The sequence below is a fragment of the Lathyrus oleraceus genome, chromosome 2, assembly GCF_024323335.1.
Source record: "Lathyrus oleraceus cultivar Zhongwan6 chromosome 2, CAAS_Psat_ZW6_1.0, whole genome shotgun sequence".
Lineage (NCBI taxonomy): Eukaryota > Viridiplantae > Streptophyta > Magnoliopsida > Fabales > Fabaceae > Lathyrus > Lathyrus oleraceus.
In genome coordinates this window covers 63,808,975-63,823,454 of record NC_066580.1, presented here as the reverse complement: position 1 = coordinate 63,823,454, position 14,480 = coordinate 63,808,975, and positions in this window count along the sequence as shown.

Sequence of the window (14,480 nt, the reverse complement as noted above, 5' to 3'; positions counted from 1 at the left end):
TCCTAATGAAGTTTTGCTCCTCATCCCCACCTTTTGTTTCCTTACAACCTCCACTTGCATTTTAACCCAAACCAGAAAACTTTGTGCAAACATTTTCACTTGTTTTCAAAACTAGAAACCTAGGCCTTATGCCTTTGATTTTCAAACTTCACTTTCATAATACTCATTGTAATTGAACTCTAACTCATACTTTGACCATCTTTGTGAATACTTCTAATTGGTTAATTCAACCCACTCAATTGTTTTTGTGGCTCTGTGCCCATTTCTTAATCAAGTTTTCATGCATTAGCCATAGATCTGAATTATCTTAGTGGTTGATGTAAATCTCACCTCATCCTTAGTGATCGAATGGTAAGTCTTCCATACTGATAACAGGGTTAACCCCTCTAGTATGTCGAAGATATTCTCACATGGTGGATTGTTGGTTCAGGTTGAGTGTTCTCCCTTTGATAATGAAAGACCTTAGGGCTTTTGTTTAAAATCAATCCACTCACTTTTTTTGGAAATCTTTTAGTCGAACTAAGGCGTTTTGATCCTTATCTTTCATGAAAAGGTACGTAGGCAATGGGTTCATCCATCCAAACACAAAAATAATAAACTTGTACATTCTTTTCTCATCACTTCCCTCATGTTTGCACAATAAATATTTTCATAAACAATAACCTGATACAACAAGTTGTGAAAAGGGTTCCCTAGGAGTACCTAGGATGCATTGGGTGCCTAACACCTTCCCTTTGCATAATTACCCCCTTACCCAGATCTCTGTACCCTTTTTATTAGTTTTCTTTGTAAAACTTCTTAGGCTTTTGTTCGCTTTCTAGCCATTCCTTTGGATAAATAGAAGTGCGGTGGCGACTCAATCTTTGTATGCTTTGCTTTTGATTTAGTCAATAAATCTAAAGGTAATGAATATACCGCTACAGTAGGCAAGAAGATTGAGTTGCTTAGAGGTTAAATCGAAGCAACTCGGTTGACATACCTTAAAACTCAACTCCTCATATCTTTCTATATGTGAGGAGTTAGTTAAAATTGAGGTGATATTCGTGATCTACACCATTTTTCCTTTCAGATCATGTCCTCCTTTTTCATTTACGATGTGGTGATGAATGGACCAGTTCGGCTAAGGTCGTCTGAGAAGACGATCGACGCTTTTCTTCGGCAATGATGTGGCATGGTCTTGAGCCATTAGATTGGTTCAAATTGTTTTAATAAGGAACATTGCTTGTGATGACCAAGTGTGTGGCGCGCTGACTAGCGTGTACCATGGAACGCGCGTTTCTCACCACTTGATCTTCCACCTCAATTAATGAGGCAGATCAAGTGGTCCACGTTTTTTTAGATTTTTTGTTTTTAATTTTTATTCCTTAGATTTTCATTAATTCATATTAATTTTAATATTGATCCAAAAAATATGAGAGTTTCACCAAAAAATTTCAAATATTTTCCTCTCTCATATTCTGAATTAAAATTATTTTTTGGATAATTATTAATATTTTTCATGATTTAATTGATTTTACATTTGTTTTTACATGTTAAAAAAATACTTTTAAGTCTTTTAAAATTCTGAAATTTTTTCTACAAGGTCCTTTGACCTTGTTTGACCTATGATAAATCTCATGGCCATTTATTTGGTGTTTTGATGAGGTTTTAGGAATTTGACAAACCATATTTAATTTAAATGTATTATTTTAGTATTTTTAATTGGAATAAATGCCAAATAATTTTGTTGACCAATTATGATGACTTGTTGGTGTTTGACTCTTGTTGTTGGGTCTTGGTCAAGGTTGATTTGACTTTGTCAAATTAATATCATTGGATTTAGGGGATTGATGGAATGTACATTCCATCTCCCAAAATGAATGAATAATATTAATTTGGTAAAAGTCCTCCTTTGATCAATTTGAATTTTAATCCATTCCCCTCCCTCTTCATCTCATTCCCTTTCTTTATGCATTCATCCCATTTGGCCTATGACATCTCAAAGTCCTAAAGTTAGTTGATTGAAAAATTAACATGAGTATGGATGAGATTAGGCCACACCATTTGCATATTCTTTTCGTGTGTGGTATGTTTCATGAGCATAGTTCATCATACTATGTCTCTAACATGCATTAACATCAAAATCCTATTGCCCGACCTCAAATAGTTGTGACTTCTACATAAGTCCAATTACGATTGCTTAACTTAGCGCTAAATTTGTGACATAAAAGGCATAGCATTCTAGTTAGTGAGATTGTAAGTCTCCCCTCTTTCATGGTATTGTGTGGAAACTTGGCCTTTTTCCTTCCTTTGGAAGATGTCTTGACTCAAGGATCCATGCTTGTGATAAGTGGGTTGAGTGTTCTCTAAAGAATGTCTTAAAATGAAGAGCAAAAACAAAACAATACTAACTTCTAACCTATTAACTACTAACTTTTAATTTCAAGCCCTTTACTTTAATGTCATTTAATTCTAGCTTTTATACATTTGCCATTGTTCATATCATTCTAATTGTTTATGTTAATGCAAATTTCACTTTGTCCATTTGGACCATATTGTGTGATATATTTTGTTTGAGTATGCTTTGTTTGTTTGTGTGGTCTTTGACCATTAATGTACATAATAATAACAAAAACCCTAAAAAACTTTTGTGTGGACTGTTAGCTTGATCTTGGACAAATGTGTTGGCAGCAATTTTGGTAAAACAAAGAGTGTTCACAAGATGTTATGTGTGATGTCTTAACATAATATATCCTATGTACCTGCTGGAGTTTAAATGGAAAACATAATTATGCAGGATTGTTTTAGGATGTCATACACGATGTCATGACATTTGATATTATGTACCTGCTGGAAATTATAAAAGGAATTATGGAATTATGCAGGATTGCTCCAGGATGTCAGACCCGATGTCATGACATCCTGTACACAGAACATTCAGTGTGAATGTCTGGTGTTTTGTGATTGCGCATTTAATGGCAATCTATGTATGATTGAAGATCTGATTTGCAGGCGCATTCAATCATTGATTACAACCTGATTTACTTATTTTCCAAAGAGATCTAACCAGTTGTTATGAAAAGATTTAATTGGAAAATAGTTTTAGGGTTTTCAAGATGTCCAAGCCCAGCTGAAAGCTTATAGAAAAAGGAACTTGGAAAACCTGTTTTGATACACAACCAGTACTGAGCGAAATACTGAGAGAGAGCTAGGGTTTGTGTCTTGTTTAGTCGTGAGACTTGTAAGCCATTCAAGTCATCCATAGATGATTGAATTGGTCTGATTTGTGGTTGTAATTTGTCACTCAAAGCTTGTAAGAAAGAGTGTGTGTCTACTTGATCAAAGCTGTTAAGCAAGATCAAGTGTGTGTCTACTTGATCAAAGCTGTTAAGCAAGATCAAGTGTGTGTCTACTTGATTGAAACTGTGAAGTAAAATCAAGTATGTGTTATTGAAAAGTGTTTTCTTTTCTCAAGGAATTGTTGTTTAAAATCACAGGTGTGATTGTAGGGAAGTGAGTGGGTTCTCATATCTAAGAGTGCTTAGGTAGAAATTGCACGGGTAGAGATTAAGTGAGAAAGCCTGTAACTTGTTGAAGTGTACGGAGAGTCTTTAAACTGATTCTACTTTAGTGAATTTCCTTCCTGGCTTTGTAGCCCCCAGATGTAGGTGAGTTGGACCGAACTGGGTTAACAATTGCTTGTGTCTCTTGCATTACTATTCTCTATCTTTATCCTGTTTGCATTACTCAGATATTAGTGTCGTGACATTACCTTCGATATCTCATATCTGATACCAGAATTTCAATTGGTATCAGAGCAGGCATCCTGCTCTGGTTATGGGTGAGATCTAGGGACAATACTTTCTGGTACAATGGAGAGAGATGGAGGATCTGTTCACAGGCCACCAATTTTGGATGGATCTAACTATGACTCTTGGAAACCTCTAATGATAGCTTTCCTAAAATCTCTTGATAACAAGGCTTGGAAGGCTGTGTTAACAGGCTGGGTATATCCTGTAATTACCAAAGAAGGAGAAGCCACAACTAATAAGAAACCTGAAGAACAATGGTCCAAGGAGGAGGATGATCTAGCCATTGGAAATTCTAAAGCATTGAATGCAATATTCAATGGAGTAGACAAGAATATTTTCAGGTTGGTAAACAACTGTGAAGTGGCTAAAGAGGCTTGGGACATTCTCAAGACCACTCATGAAAGCACCTCTAGAGTAAAGATGTCTAGACTACAACTGCTCACCTCCAAGTTTGAAAATTTAAGGATGAAAGAAGATGAAAATATTCATGAATTTCATATGAGTATCCTTGAAATTTCTAATGCCTCAGGAGCCCTGGGAGAGAAGATGTCAGATGAAAAATTGGTAAGAAAAATACTCAGGTCACTCCCTAAGAGATTTGCTATGAAGGTGACTGCCATAGAAGAGTCTCAAGACATCTCCAACATGAGAGTTGATGAGCTAATTGGTTCTCTCCAAACATTTGAGATGGGATTTAATGAGGGTTCTGAAAAGAAAACCAAAAGCATGGCCTTCATGTCAAACACAGAAGAGGAAAATAGTCAGGATGTTGATGAAGATTTGGCCAACGAAGTAGCAATACTGGGAAGACAGTTCAACAGGCTGTTGAAAAAGATGGATGTAAGATCCAAGGCTAATGTCAAGAACATCTCATCTGACATTAGTAAATCCAACAATGCTGGAAGAAGAGCAAGGTCAGATGATAAGCCCAAAGAAGGAAAAGAAGTACAATGCTATGAATGTGATGGGTATGGACACATTAGAACTGAATGTGGAACCTACCTCAAGAAGCAGAAGATGAGTCTTGCTGCCACTTGGTCTGATGAGAGTGAAACAGAAGAATCTGCAAATCTGGTAACTGCCTTGACTGAAAGATGGGGTTCTGATGAAGACTCAAGTGGTGATGAAGTAACCTTTGAAGAGTTGGCCACTACCTACAGAAAACCGTGTCACAAAAGTGTAGAGTTATGTAAACAGGTTGAAATCCAGAAGAAGGAAATAACTCAACTTGAGAATGAGAAGGTAGAACACTTGGAAACCATCTCCAAATTAAAAACAGAAGCAGTGGTTCTACATGCCAAGCTAGATGAAAGTCAACAAGTTGAAATCCAGAAGATAATACAGCTGGAGAATGAGAAGGCAGACCATGTGGAAATCATCTCCAAGTTAAAAACTGAAGCTATGTTCTTGAATTCTAAACTAGAAGAGATGACCAAGTATGTAAGAATGTTAAACAATGGATCTGACTCCCTAGACAAGATTCTCCAAACTGCATAAATAACAGGACACAAATCTAGCATTGGGTATAATCAATCTAAGCCTGAGTGCAATTACACTGGTTGCAAACCTCAAGCCAAACCAAAATGCAGCCATAGTATAAGCAAACCTATGATGTCACATCATATGTCACAACATCAGAAGAGAAGACAGCAGAAAGGGAAATACCAAAGATGGAGATGCCATTACTGAGGGAAATTTGGTCACCTGAAGCCCTTCTGCTATAACCTGTATGGTTATCCTAGCCCTATTCATCATCAGACTCACTATCAACCCAGACCCAAACAACACAGGCATGTCTACAAGAAGCAATGGGTTCCTAAAACTAATGTAACAAGTCTAATAGCTCACATTCCCCTCAGAGTCTCAGCCAAAGAAGAGTGGTATTTTGATAGTGGATGTTCCAGACACATGACTGGAAACAAAGACCTGATAACTGGACTTCATCCTCATGCCATAAGCTATGTCACCTTTGGTGATGGAGCAAAGGGTGAAATCAAGGGGATAGGCAATCTTGATTGTCCTGTAGTGCCTAAACTTGACAAGGTCCTACTGGTTAAGGGCTTGACTGCAAATCTAATAAGCATCAGTCAACTATGTGATCAAGGTCTGAATGTTAACTTCACCAAAACTAAATGTCTGATTACTAACAAAGACAATGAAGTGATTATGAAAGGAATCAGAACCAAAGATAACTGTTACATGTGGAACTCTCAAATTGATTATTCCTCAAAGTGTACCTATGTCAAAGGGATGAAGATGAGTATATCTGCTAGAGAAACTCCCAAATTGAAAGTCTATGGGAAATGTCATACAAGGATGTCACACCAGAAACTCAGACTTAACATCACTTCCAAAGGAGAAAAGCTCATGATGGCTCAAATAGGTAGGAGGTTGGATCAGATGGGTGAACATGTTACTAGTCATATGCAGTCTGAAGTTGGAAAGAGCTTTGTTGGACTTGGGCTATAAGTCAAGCAGATAAAAGGGCCTATGTGTCTATCTCAAAGCAAAAGTGCCAAGAGCAATGTTGAGAAGATTGAGATGGAGAGTGAAAGGACACCCGCTCCTACACATTTGAAAGATGAAAATGATGTTTATGCTGAACATATAGCAGATAGAAGCAACTGTTCTCAACAGGGTTGGTTGAAACTACTGATGATTGCATACAATGTCACACACGATGTCATGACATTGTATTATGACAACCTGAATGCTACAACTATGTCCAAAAATCCTATTTAGCACAGCTGGACCAAGCACATTAATTTCTATCATCACTCCATTAGAAAATTTATGGAAGACAAATTCATAAAGCATGAAATGCAATTAGCTGACAAGTTTGCAAGGGATTTGGATGATAATCAATTTGAATATGTAAGAGGGAAATTAGGGATTCTTGTGAAATTATGGAAATTAAAGTGGAGTGGAAAGGGAAATAAAAATAGTGTCTGCCCACTTAAAAGAAAGAGCCACATTAATGATGAATCATTTCCTAGTATTGGAACTAGTATCTATGCCATTTTCACACACTACCTAAACACAACCATTTCCATCTCCATCCAACTTCTCAAAGAACCTCTGCTAGCGCAAAGAAATTTCTTTCAAAAGTTCAACAACATGTCTCAACATCCCTCATCCTCAGGATCAAAACCCACTCATCATGCAAGGACTCCCTCTATGGAGTTTCTAGATGAAGACGTGCTGGATGTTACCCCTCTCTGTGTGATACCAGGTGACGCCCCAAGTCCTTCTTCCATGGCTGGAAGTAAGCAAGGTAACATTCCTGATAAATCTCCTCATCAAGATGACATGCATTATGCTGCTCGTGCCATTAGGAACCTAGTAAGTAGGATTCTAAATGAAGGGCATGCAGTCAAGGGTGTTTCTACCCCTCTGTCTAGAAGGGACCCCTCACCTGAGGTGGAACCCCAAGCTGAGAAAGATGATGACTCATCTAGATCAGAGAAAGAAGGGGCTGCTGAAGGATTATGCTCTCTAGGTAAAACCTTGCCTAGTAAGAAACCACTAGATGATTCTCATGAGCCTGCTGAGAATGTTATTAATCTGGAGGAAGAAAGTTCAGAGGAAGAGGATGACACCTTGGTTCATCATGTAAAACCAAGTGCTGCTAGGAAATTGAAGACCAGAAAAGGGAAGATTGTGGCTGAAATGATGACAGCCAGGACTAGGAAGAAGACTGCTGCTGTAGGACCCTCCAAATCATGGAGCAAAGTGGAGGTTAGGAAGAGGAAAGTCAGAGAGAGTTCTGACTCTGAAGAGGATGTCGAAGACGATGTCCCAGACACTCCCTTGCTAAAAGGCAGGCTGTTAAGAAGTCTCCAAGCAAAGCTGTAGCTGTGCACTTAGATAACATCTCTTTTCATTTAGAAGATGGTGTTGCCAAATGGAAGTTTGTCATTTAGAGAAGGGTAGCTGTTGAAAGAGAGTTGGGAAAAGAGGCTGTTGAGGTGAAGGAAGTCATGGACTTGATCAAGAATGTTGGACTGATGAAGACTGTGGTTGCTCTACCCCAATGTTATGAGGGGTTAGTAATAGAGTTTGTTGTGAATATCCTTGAGGATATTTATGAAAAGAGCAGCAGGGAATTCTGCAAGGTGTTTGTAAGAGGTAAATGTGTGAGATTCTCCCCAACCATAATCAACAAGTTCCTAGGGAGAGGAACTGATGGAGGAGTGGATTTAGAGACTATAGACAATGAGGTCTGTAGGACTATTACAGCTGGCCAAGTTAAGGAATGGCCTAGTAGGAATCACCTATCAGCTGGCAAGCTAACTGTCAAATATGCCATCTTGCACAAGATTGGTTCAGCCAACTGGGTGCTTACTAATCATATCTCAACCATCTCCATTGGTCTTGGAAGAATCATTCATGCTATTGGAACCAGGATAAACTTTGACTTTAGAAGGTTTATGTTTGATCAAATTGTCAGACATGCCTCCACAAATGCAGTGAAGCTTCCCATTGCCTTCCCATCCATCATTTGTGGTATTATCTTGAGTCAACAACCAGGCACTCTTAATACAAGTGACATTCCAAGCAGAAGAAAGCCCCCACTATCCATTCACTATAAGCTGTTTGAGGGAAGTCATGTCAATGATGTTGTCATGACATCTTCCAGAAAGGAGCCTGCATCTCAAGGTAGCTTGATTGATCAATTAAAGTGATAACATGAAATAATATCACATTTTTGGACTTGATTTAATTAAATTATATTGTTATTTGATTCAATTTATTTTATATTATTCGATATTACTTGGTATTCTATTATTATTTATTTCAGGTAACATTATTTGAAGCATGTGTGAAAAGGAAAGAAAAAGGGGTGCAAAAAGAAGACTTTGTAGGAAAGAATCTCACTAAAGCCCAGCCCACGCCAACTACAAGGAAAATGGCTGTGACGACCGCCACAGGCATGTGACGAGCGTCACGCCCCTCTACTTAGTGTTACGCCCGTAACACATGGTGTGACGGACGTCACACACCCCACTCCTATTTTTTGGCATTGACGTGCGTAACAGAAGGCAGTTCTCTCCTATTTTTCCTCTTGACTCGTTGACGCTTTAGAAACCCTACTGAAGATACCTTTGAGAAAACGGTTACTTTCTGGAGGAATATAAATAGACCTCAAGGGATCCAATTGACAGATCTCTACACCGTGCAACATTTTTTCTTGCTTTCTAATTTTCCAGCATTCCATTTTCTTAGCATTTTATTTTCTTAGCATTTTATTTTCTTTTCTTTGCTAGCTTAATTTACTAAGCATTCAATTTATTTTCTCACAATAGTTTCTACACCGGAAACTATTGTGTAATTTTCACTGGATCTAACCTTACGTCAGATCATAGTATTTTTATTTCCTTGTTTTTTATTTACCTGTCTGATCAAGAATTGTGAAGAACAAATCCAACCGACTTGTGATGGAGTGTTCGAGCATCGAAGCTAAGAACAAAACCAAGATTTCTAGTAATTTACCAGGTTCATTAATTAATTGAGTTATTGTTTTAATATGCTCCGTACTGCTGTTTATATATATTGTCTGTTTGATATGGCCGTATTTATGCATGATTATTGTTTAGGCACGTTTAGCATGTCCGGCTAATCAATTTAGATATCGGTATGTAAAGTAAGCGGAATAAAGGAATCAAAACTGAGTTGGTTTAAATTTATTTCAAAATACAGTCACTCTTTTTATGGTCTCAATTTACAGAGTTAATACCAAAGTTTTTGTACGAGAGTAAAAGACATAAAGAAGTTAAAATCAATAGAACGACAGTTTGAGATTTTAACTGGATAGTGTAAATTGAACATTAACTTTAAATCAGGGCGAAAGCAATTTTTAAAGTTAATTAAATCCTAATCATTTTCAAAAATTATTTTTAAAGGTTAAATGTGAGTGTCGCATCCGCGAAAAACAACCGGCGGGAAAAACAAACAAACAGAGCCGCCACCGTGCGTTATTTATCCCAAAGGAGGGAAAGGAAACGCTCGAAGTAAACCTGGAAAGGAAATGGTTTTACGACCGGAGATTGCAAGGATCGGGAGTCGGTTACGCAAGGGGAAGGTATTAGCACCCCTCACGTCCGTCGTACTCGACGGGATCCACGCTCAAAAGAATAGAATAAGGTTGCTAAATAACTTCTCAAAAGAATGCACGCACACTGGAATAAAACACAGATGGAAGAAGGGGGGAACGCGCTCGCTAGGATATCGCATCCTATGCCTACGTATCTCATCTGGAATGAGAATCAGAGCTACCGTAGTTCGGCTAACGCACGCCGAAACAAAACACACACAAAGACGCTGAAACATCAGAGCAAACACACAACTGGAAACGGAATGCCAATTGCTGGTCTTACATCCAACTTCGAACAAAAGAAACACCAACAGGAAACCGAATGCCAATCGCTGGGCTTACATCACACTCCACAAAAGAAACAGGAAACAGATAGCCAATCGCTGGGCTTACATCTGACTCCACAAACAAACAACAAACTGGAAACCGAATGCCAATCGCTGGGCTTACATCAGACTCCAAACACACACACAAAGCAGAAGGGTTAAAAAAGAAAAGGGTTGAACACGTAGACTAGAAGGGAGTCGGGAACTCGGACCTAGTAGTTGTCAAGCAAAACACACGCAAAAAAGAAAAGGGCGCCCGGAGAGATCTCGCACGATCTCCTGCCTACGTACCTCATCTGGTATGAGGATCAGGGCGACGTAGTTCCCCTTAACAGGGGAGAAACTTCTCCTAACCAGAGACCGGGAAATAACAGACTAATAGGGAGACTGACTCGAGCCTAAAAGTTGTCATGCAATCCACAATAGTCCTAGGTTGAGGTATCTGAATCAAAACCTAACTCGCACAGGCAGCAAGTTGAAACAGCATATAAACAGCAAATAAACATCACAGGTGAACAGGTATCACACACTATATGCAAACAAGTGGCTCATACAAGGCTGGGCTTTAGTCAAGGGGTCATATCAACCTCGATAAACAAGCCAACTGGAAAGGTATCTGAGGGCTCTTAACCCTAACATTGAGAGTTAGGGTGAAGCAGATGAAAAGGTAATGAGGGTAAGACCTCATAGCTCTTATCCCTGGCCTGGGAGAGCTTTGAATCAATGAAAATGTGGGAGTTCAGAATGTAGGAACTCTTCTCCACAGATGACTGACACAACAAAGATTTTGGGTTAATATCCACAATGCATCAACACAAGGTGTGTGAGCAAGGTGGAGGACACACTGAGTAGCAGGAGATGGATTACACATCTCTTTTATCTTCCAATTGCCTTTAAGGAGGTCTTTTCCTGCTTGGCACAAAGATAAACAAACACAAGCATTGCCTCTTAAGGAGGGCTTCAGACAGGTGCCTGCCCACATAACAGGACAGGTCTTCCAGACTACATGAAGTCAGAGAGTTACACCTCAATGGTTAAGCAACCAAGCAAAGCAAAGTTCAAAGTGAACTTAAAGCAACTAATGTACCTGTGGAAACATCAGACAGATCAGTACAAAGCTCAGACAATCAATACAATAGTCAATGAGCAACAAACAATCCCAATGTACAAAAGGCATAAGCCAAGAGCAAAGACTCAAATGAGTTTACATCAACCTACAAAACCCACAAATATTAGTAATCCAAGGCAAATATCAATGCTCAAATGATGGAGCATCAACAACTATGGAACTTGGATGTTCAACCTGAAATCAAAGCTCAAATGTGAGAGGCAAACCACTAGGTCAAAGCCTAGGGTCAAAAATGGAGAAAAAATTCAAAACAGAAGCTGAAAATTAACATGAATCAACTTCAAACACATCTTGAAACAATCCAAAAGGTCTCACATCCATATCAATTACCAAATCCATTTCATGATCAATTGCAGTTCAAGGCAATTTTAAAGCTCAAATGTGATCAACCAGAATGAAAAATCTCAATTAAATCAGAAATGATTCAAATAATTCCAATAAAATTCATGATCAATCAAGACATTCATAACATGTATCACACAAAAAATCAGGACAATTGGATGTCATTTGGCATGGCAAACACATCACATAAGTTGATCATCACAAGGTGTGACACAAATTATCACACCAACTTAACATGATCATAAAACAGAAATGGTAAGTGATAAAAATACCAAATCAACACCAAAATGTCAAGCAATGTGTCTAGTTATAGCATGCAAAATTTCACATTCATTGGATCAAAGACCATCATTTCACAACATGATAACCAAGGCAAGGTCAAATATGGACATGTACTCAAACATCTTAGCACAAAACAAAATCCAGCCAAGCACAATTTGAGAAATCATGGTGATAAAAAACTAGAGAGATCAAGGATCATAATGCAAAAAACCTGGTATTTTTTGGAGCAATATTCAATTTGTTTTGATTTTTTAAAGATTGAAATAAAATGAAATGAATATGTGACATTTAAATGAAATGAAATGGAATTATTTAATTTGAATTTGAATTATGGCGCCAGCAGCTAAAACGCTGCGTTCCACTTATGTGGTGGCAGCCAATGGTACGCTCAAAGCAAAATGGCCAATCAGAGGCCAGCATGGGAATTGCATGCACCAATCACGTGCAAACCCTAGGGAAACAATCTGCAACAGATTTTCGTTGGCAAAAATGCATCAAAACCGTGGCCAAAAGGTTTGCACTTCATCTCCTTCATCGTGCAGCAGATGAACAGTGGAATTCTCAAGAACATCAAGAACAATATTTCCAGAACTTGAAATTAAACACATCAATGTGAAGATCCTTCATCATACATCAAGAATACACGCATAGCTAAGCTTGAATCAAAGCACACAAAGAGAATCGAAGCAATTATCATTCATGCACAAAACTTTAAATCAACCTAACTCACTCAAACATGCATGGAATTTCACGATTTAAAGCTCAACATGACCAGCAAACATGGATCTACAATAATATCACAATAATTTTGAGAAGAGAGAGATTCAATTTGGTGACCTCTTGAAGTGCAGATCTGGAATTCGTGTGATTCAGGCCTTGTGATGCTCCACACTTCCTCTATGCAGCTTGTAGAGTTGATTGGATGAAAGCTTGAGGTTCAATTGCTCGTGATTCAACCAGAATTTGGATTCACCATGGATGAGTTCAAGCTTCAATATGCTTCAAACAGGCACGATTTGCTATGGATCTATGTTCAATCTTGCTCAATGATGTTTCAGAATGATGAATTGATCAAGATAAATGCAATTTGTTTGAAGAAATTGGAAGAAAATTTTGAGAGAAAAATTGATGAATTTGAGATCTACATCTGAATTTATGAGAGCTAACCTGAAAAACAGTTAGGGTTTTGGCTTATATATGCAATGCTAATCACTCTTCTAATCATGCTTAAGCCAATGTTAATGAGATTAGCAAAAATGAGGTTTAAGTGCAATTTTGCTTTTCACCTAATGCATGGAAATGCATGTATGAACAATACACGAGATTGGCTCATTTCCACTTAAAATTCCATTTTGGAGCCAATGGTAATGGTGAAATGTTCAAATGGTGCACAAAATTTGAATTTCATATTTTCCCTCCAAAAATCAAATGAATTACCAAATGTTCATGTGATGATAATTTGAGCAATGCAATGCATGATTTGGAATTTAGAGGTCAAAAAGAGAATTTAGCAAAAAGAACCACTTGAATTGGAGCTTTGGTTGAGAAGTTATGCCCATTTGAATCTTCAAGTACACTTTGCCATGTTTTGATCATATCTCCTTAACCACACATGAGAAATTGATGATCTTGGACTTTTTGGAAATGGGAGAGAAAGATATACAACTTTTTGGAAATGGGAGAGAAAGATATACAACTTTCAACTTTGATGATCTTGGACTTTGAAGTTGAAGCTAGGTTAAAACCTTTCCATTTTTGGCAAATTCAAATTATAGGTCACTTTCTATTTTTGGAAAGTTTTGACCTGACTTTAAATTCTTCAATGTTGATGTTTGAAATGTCAAATGAGACTTGTTTGAACATGAATGAAGTTTTTCTAACCACTTCCCACCTCCAAATCCACAGTTGACTTGGCAGTTGACTTTTTATGGGTGATAGATGACTTGAACATTCACTGATGATTCTGAGCCTCAACCACTTGATGAAATGGCACCAAAATGAAACGCTAGCTTATACAAGCTCAATAAAATCACATGATGATCTCCATCTCATTAAAGACCTCATCTCCCTGAAAATCCCTGATTGGCATAATGCAACTGATTAGGGTTGACTAGAGGTCAAAACCCTAATCCCCAGGAACATGATCAGAAATGATGAACCATGATGATGATGGTGTACCATTTCAACCAAGATAATACCCAACCTCCTTGAGGAACCAAAAACCCTAATTAAAGCACAAACCTCAGATGATTAGTGATCAATTCATGAGACCCTCAAGCTTGAATCTCTTAACCTCTCTATCTTCTGAGCAAGACTCAGGAGGATGACTTGCTTATTTCACATGATATGCAATATGTAATGCCTAAAGTCCTGCAAAATGAAATGCAATATGCTAAGCTAGTCCCAAGAGAGGAGGGAAAATTTTGAGGTGTTACAGTGAGGACGAGAGTTAAGCATTTAAGTTTAATCATATAGTCTAAGTCAACAGAGCGAGAGTTTGAGACGAGGGCGTTTAA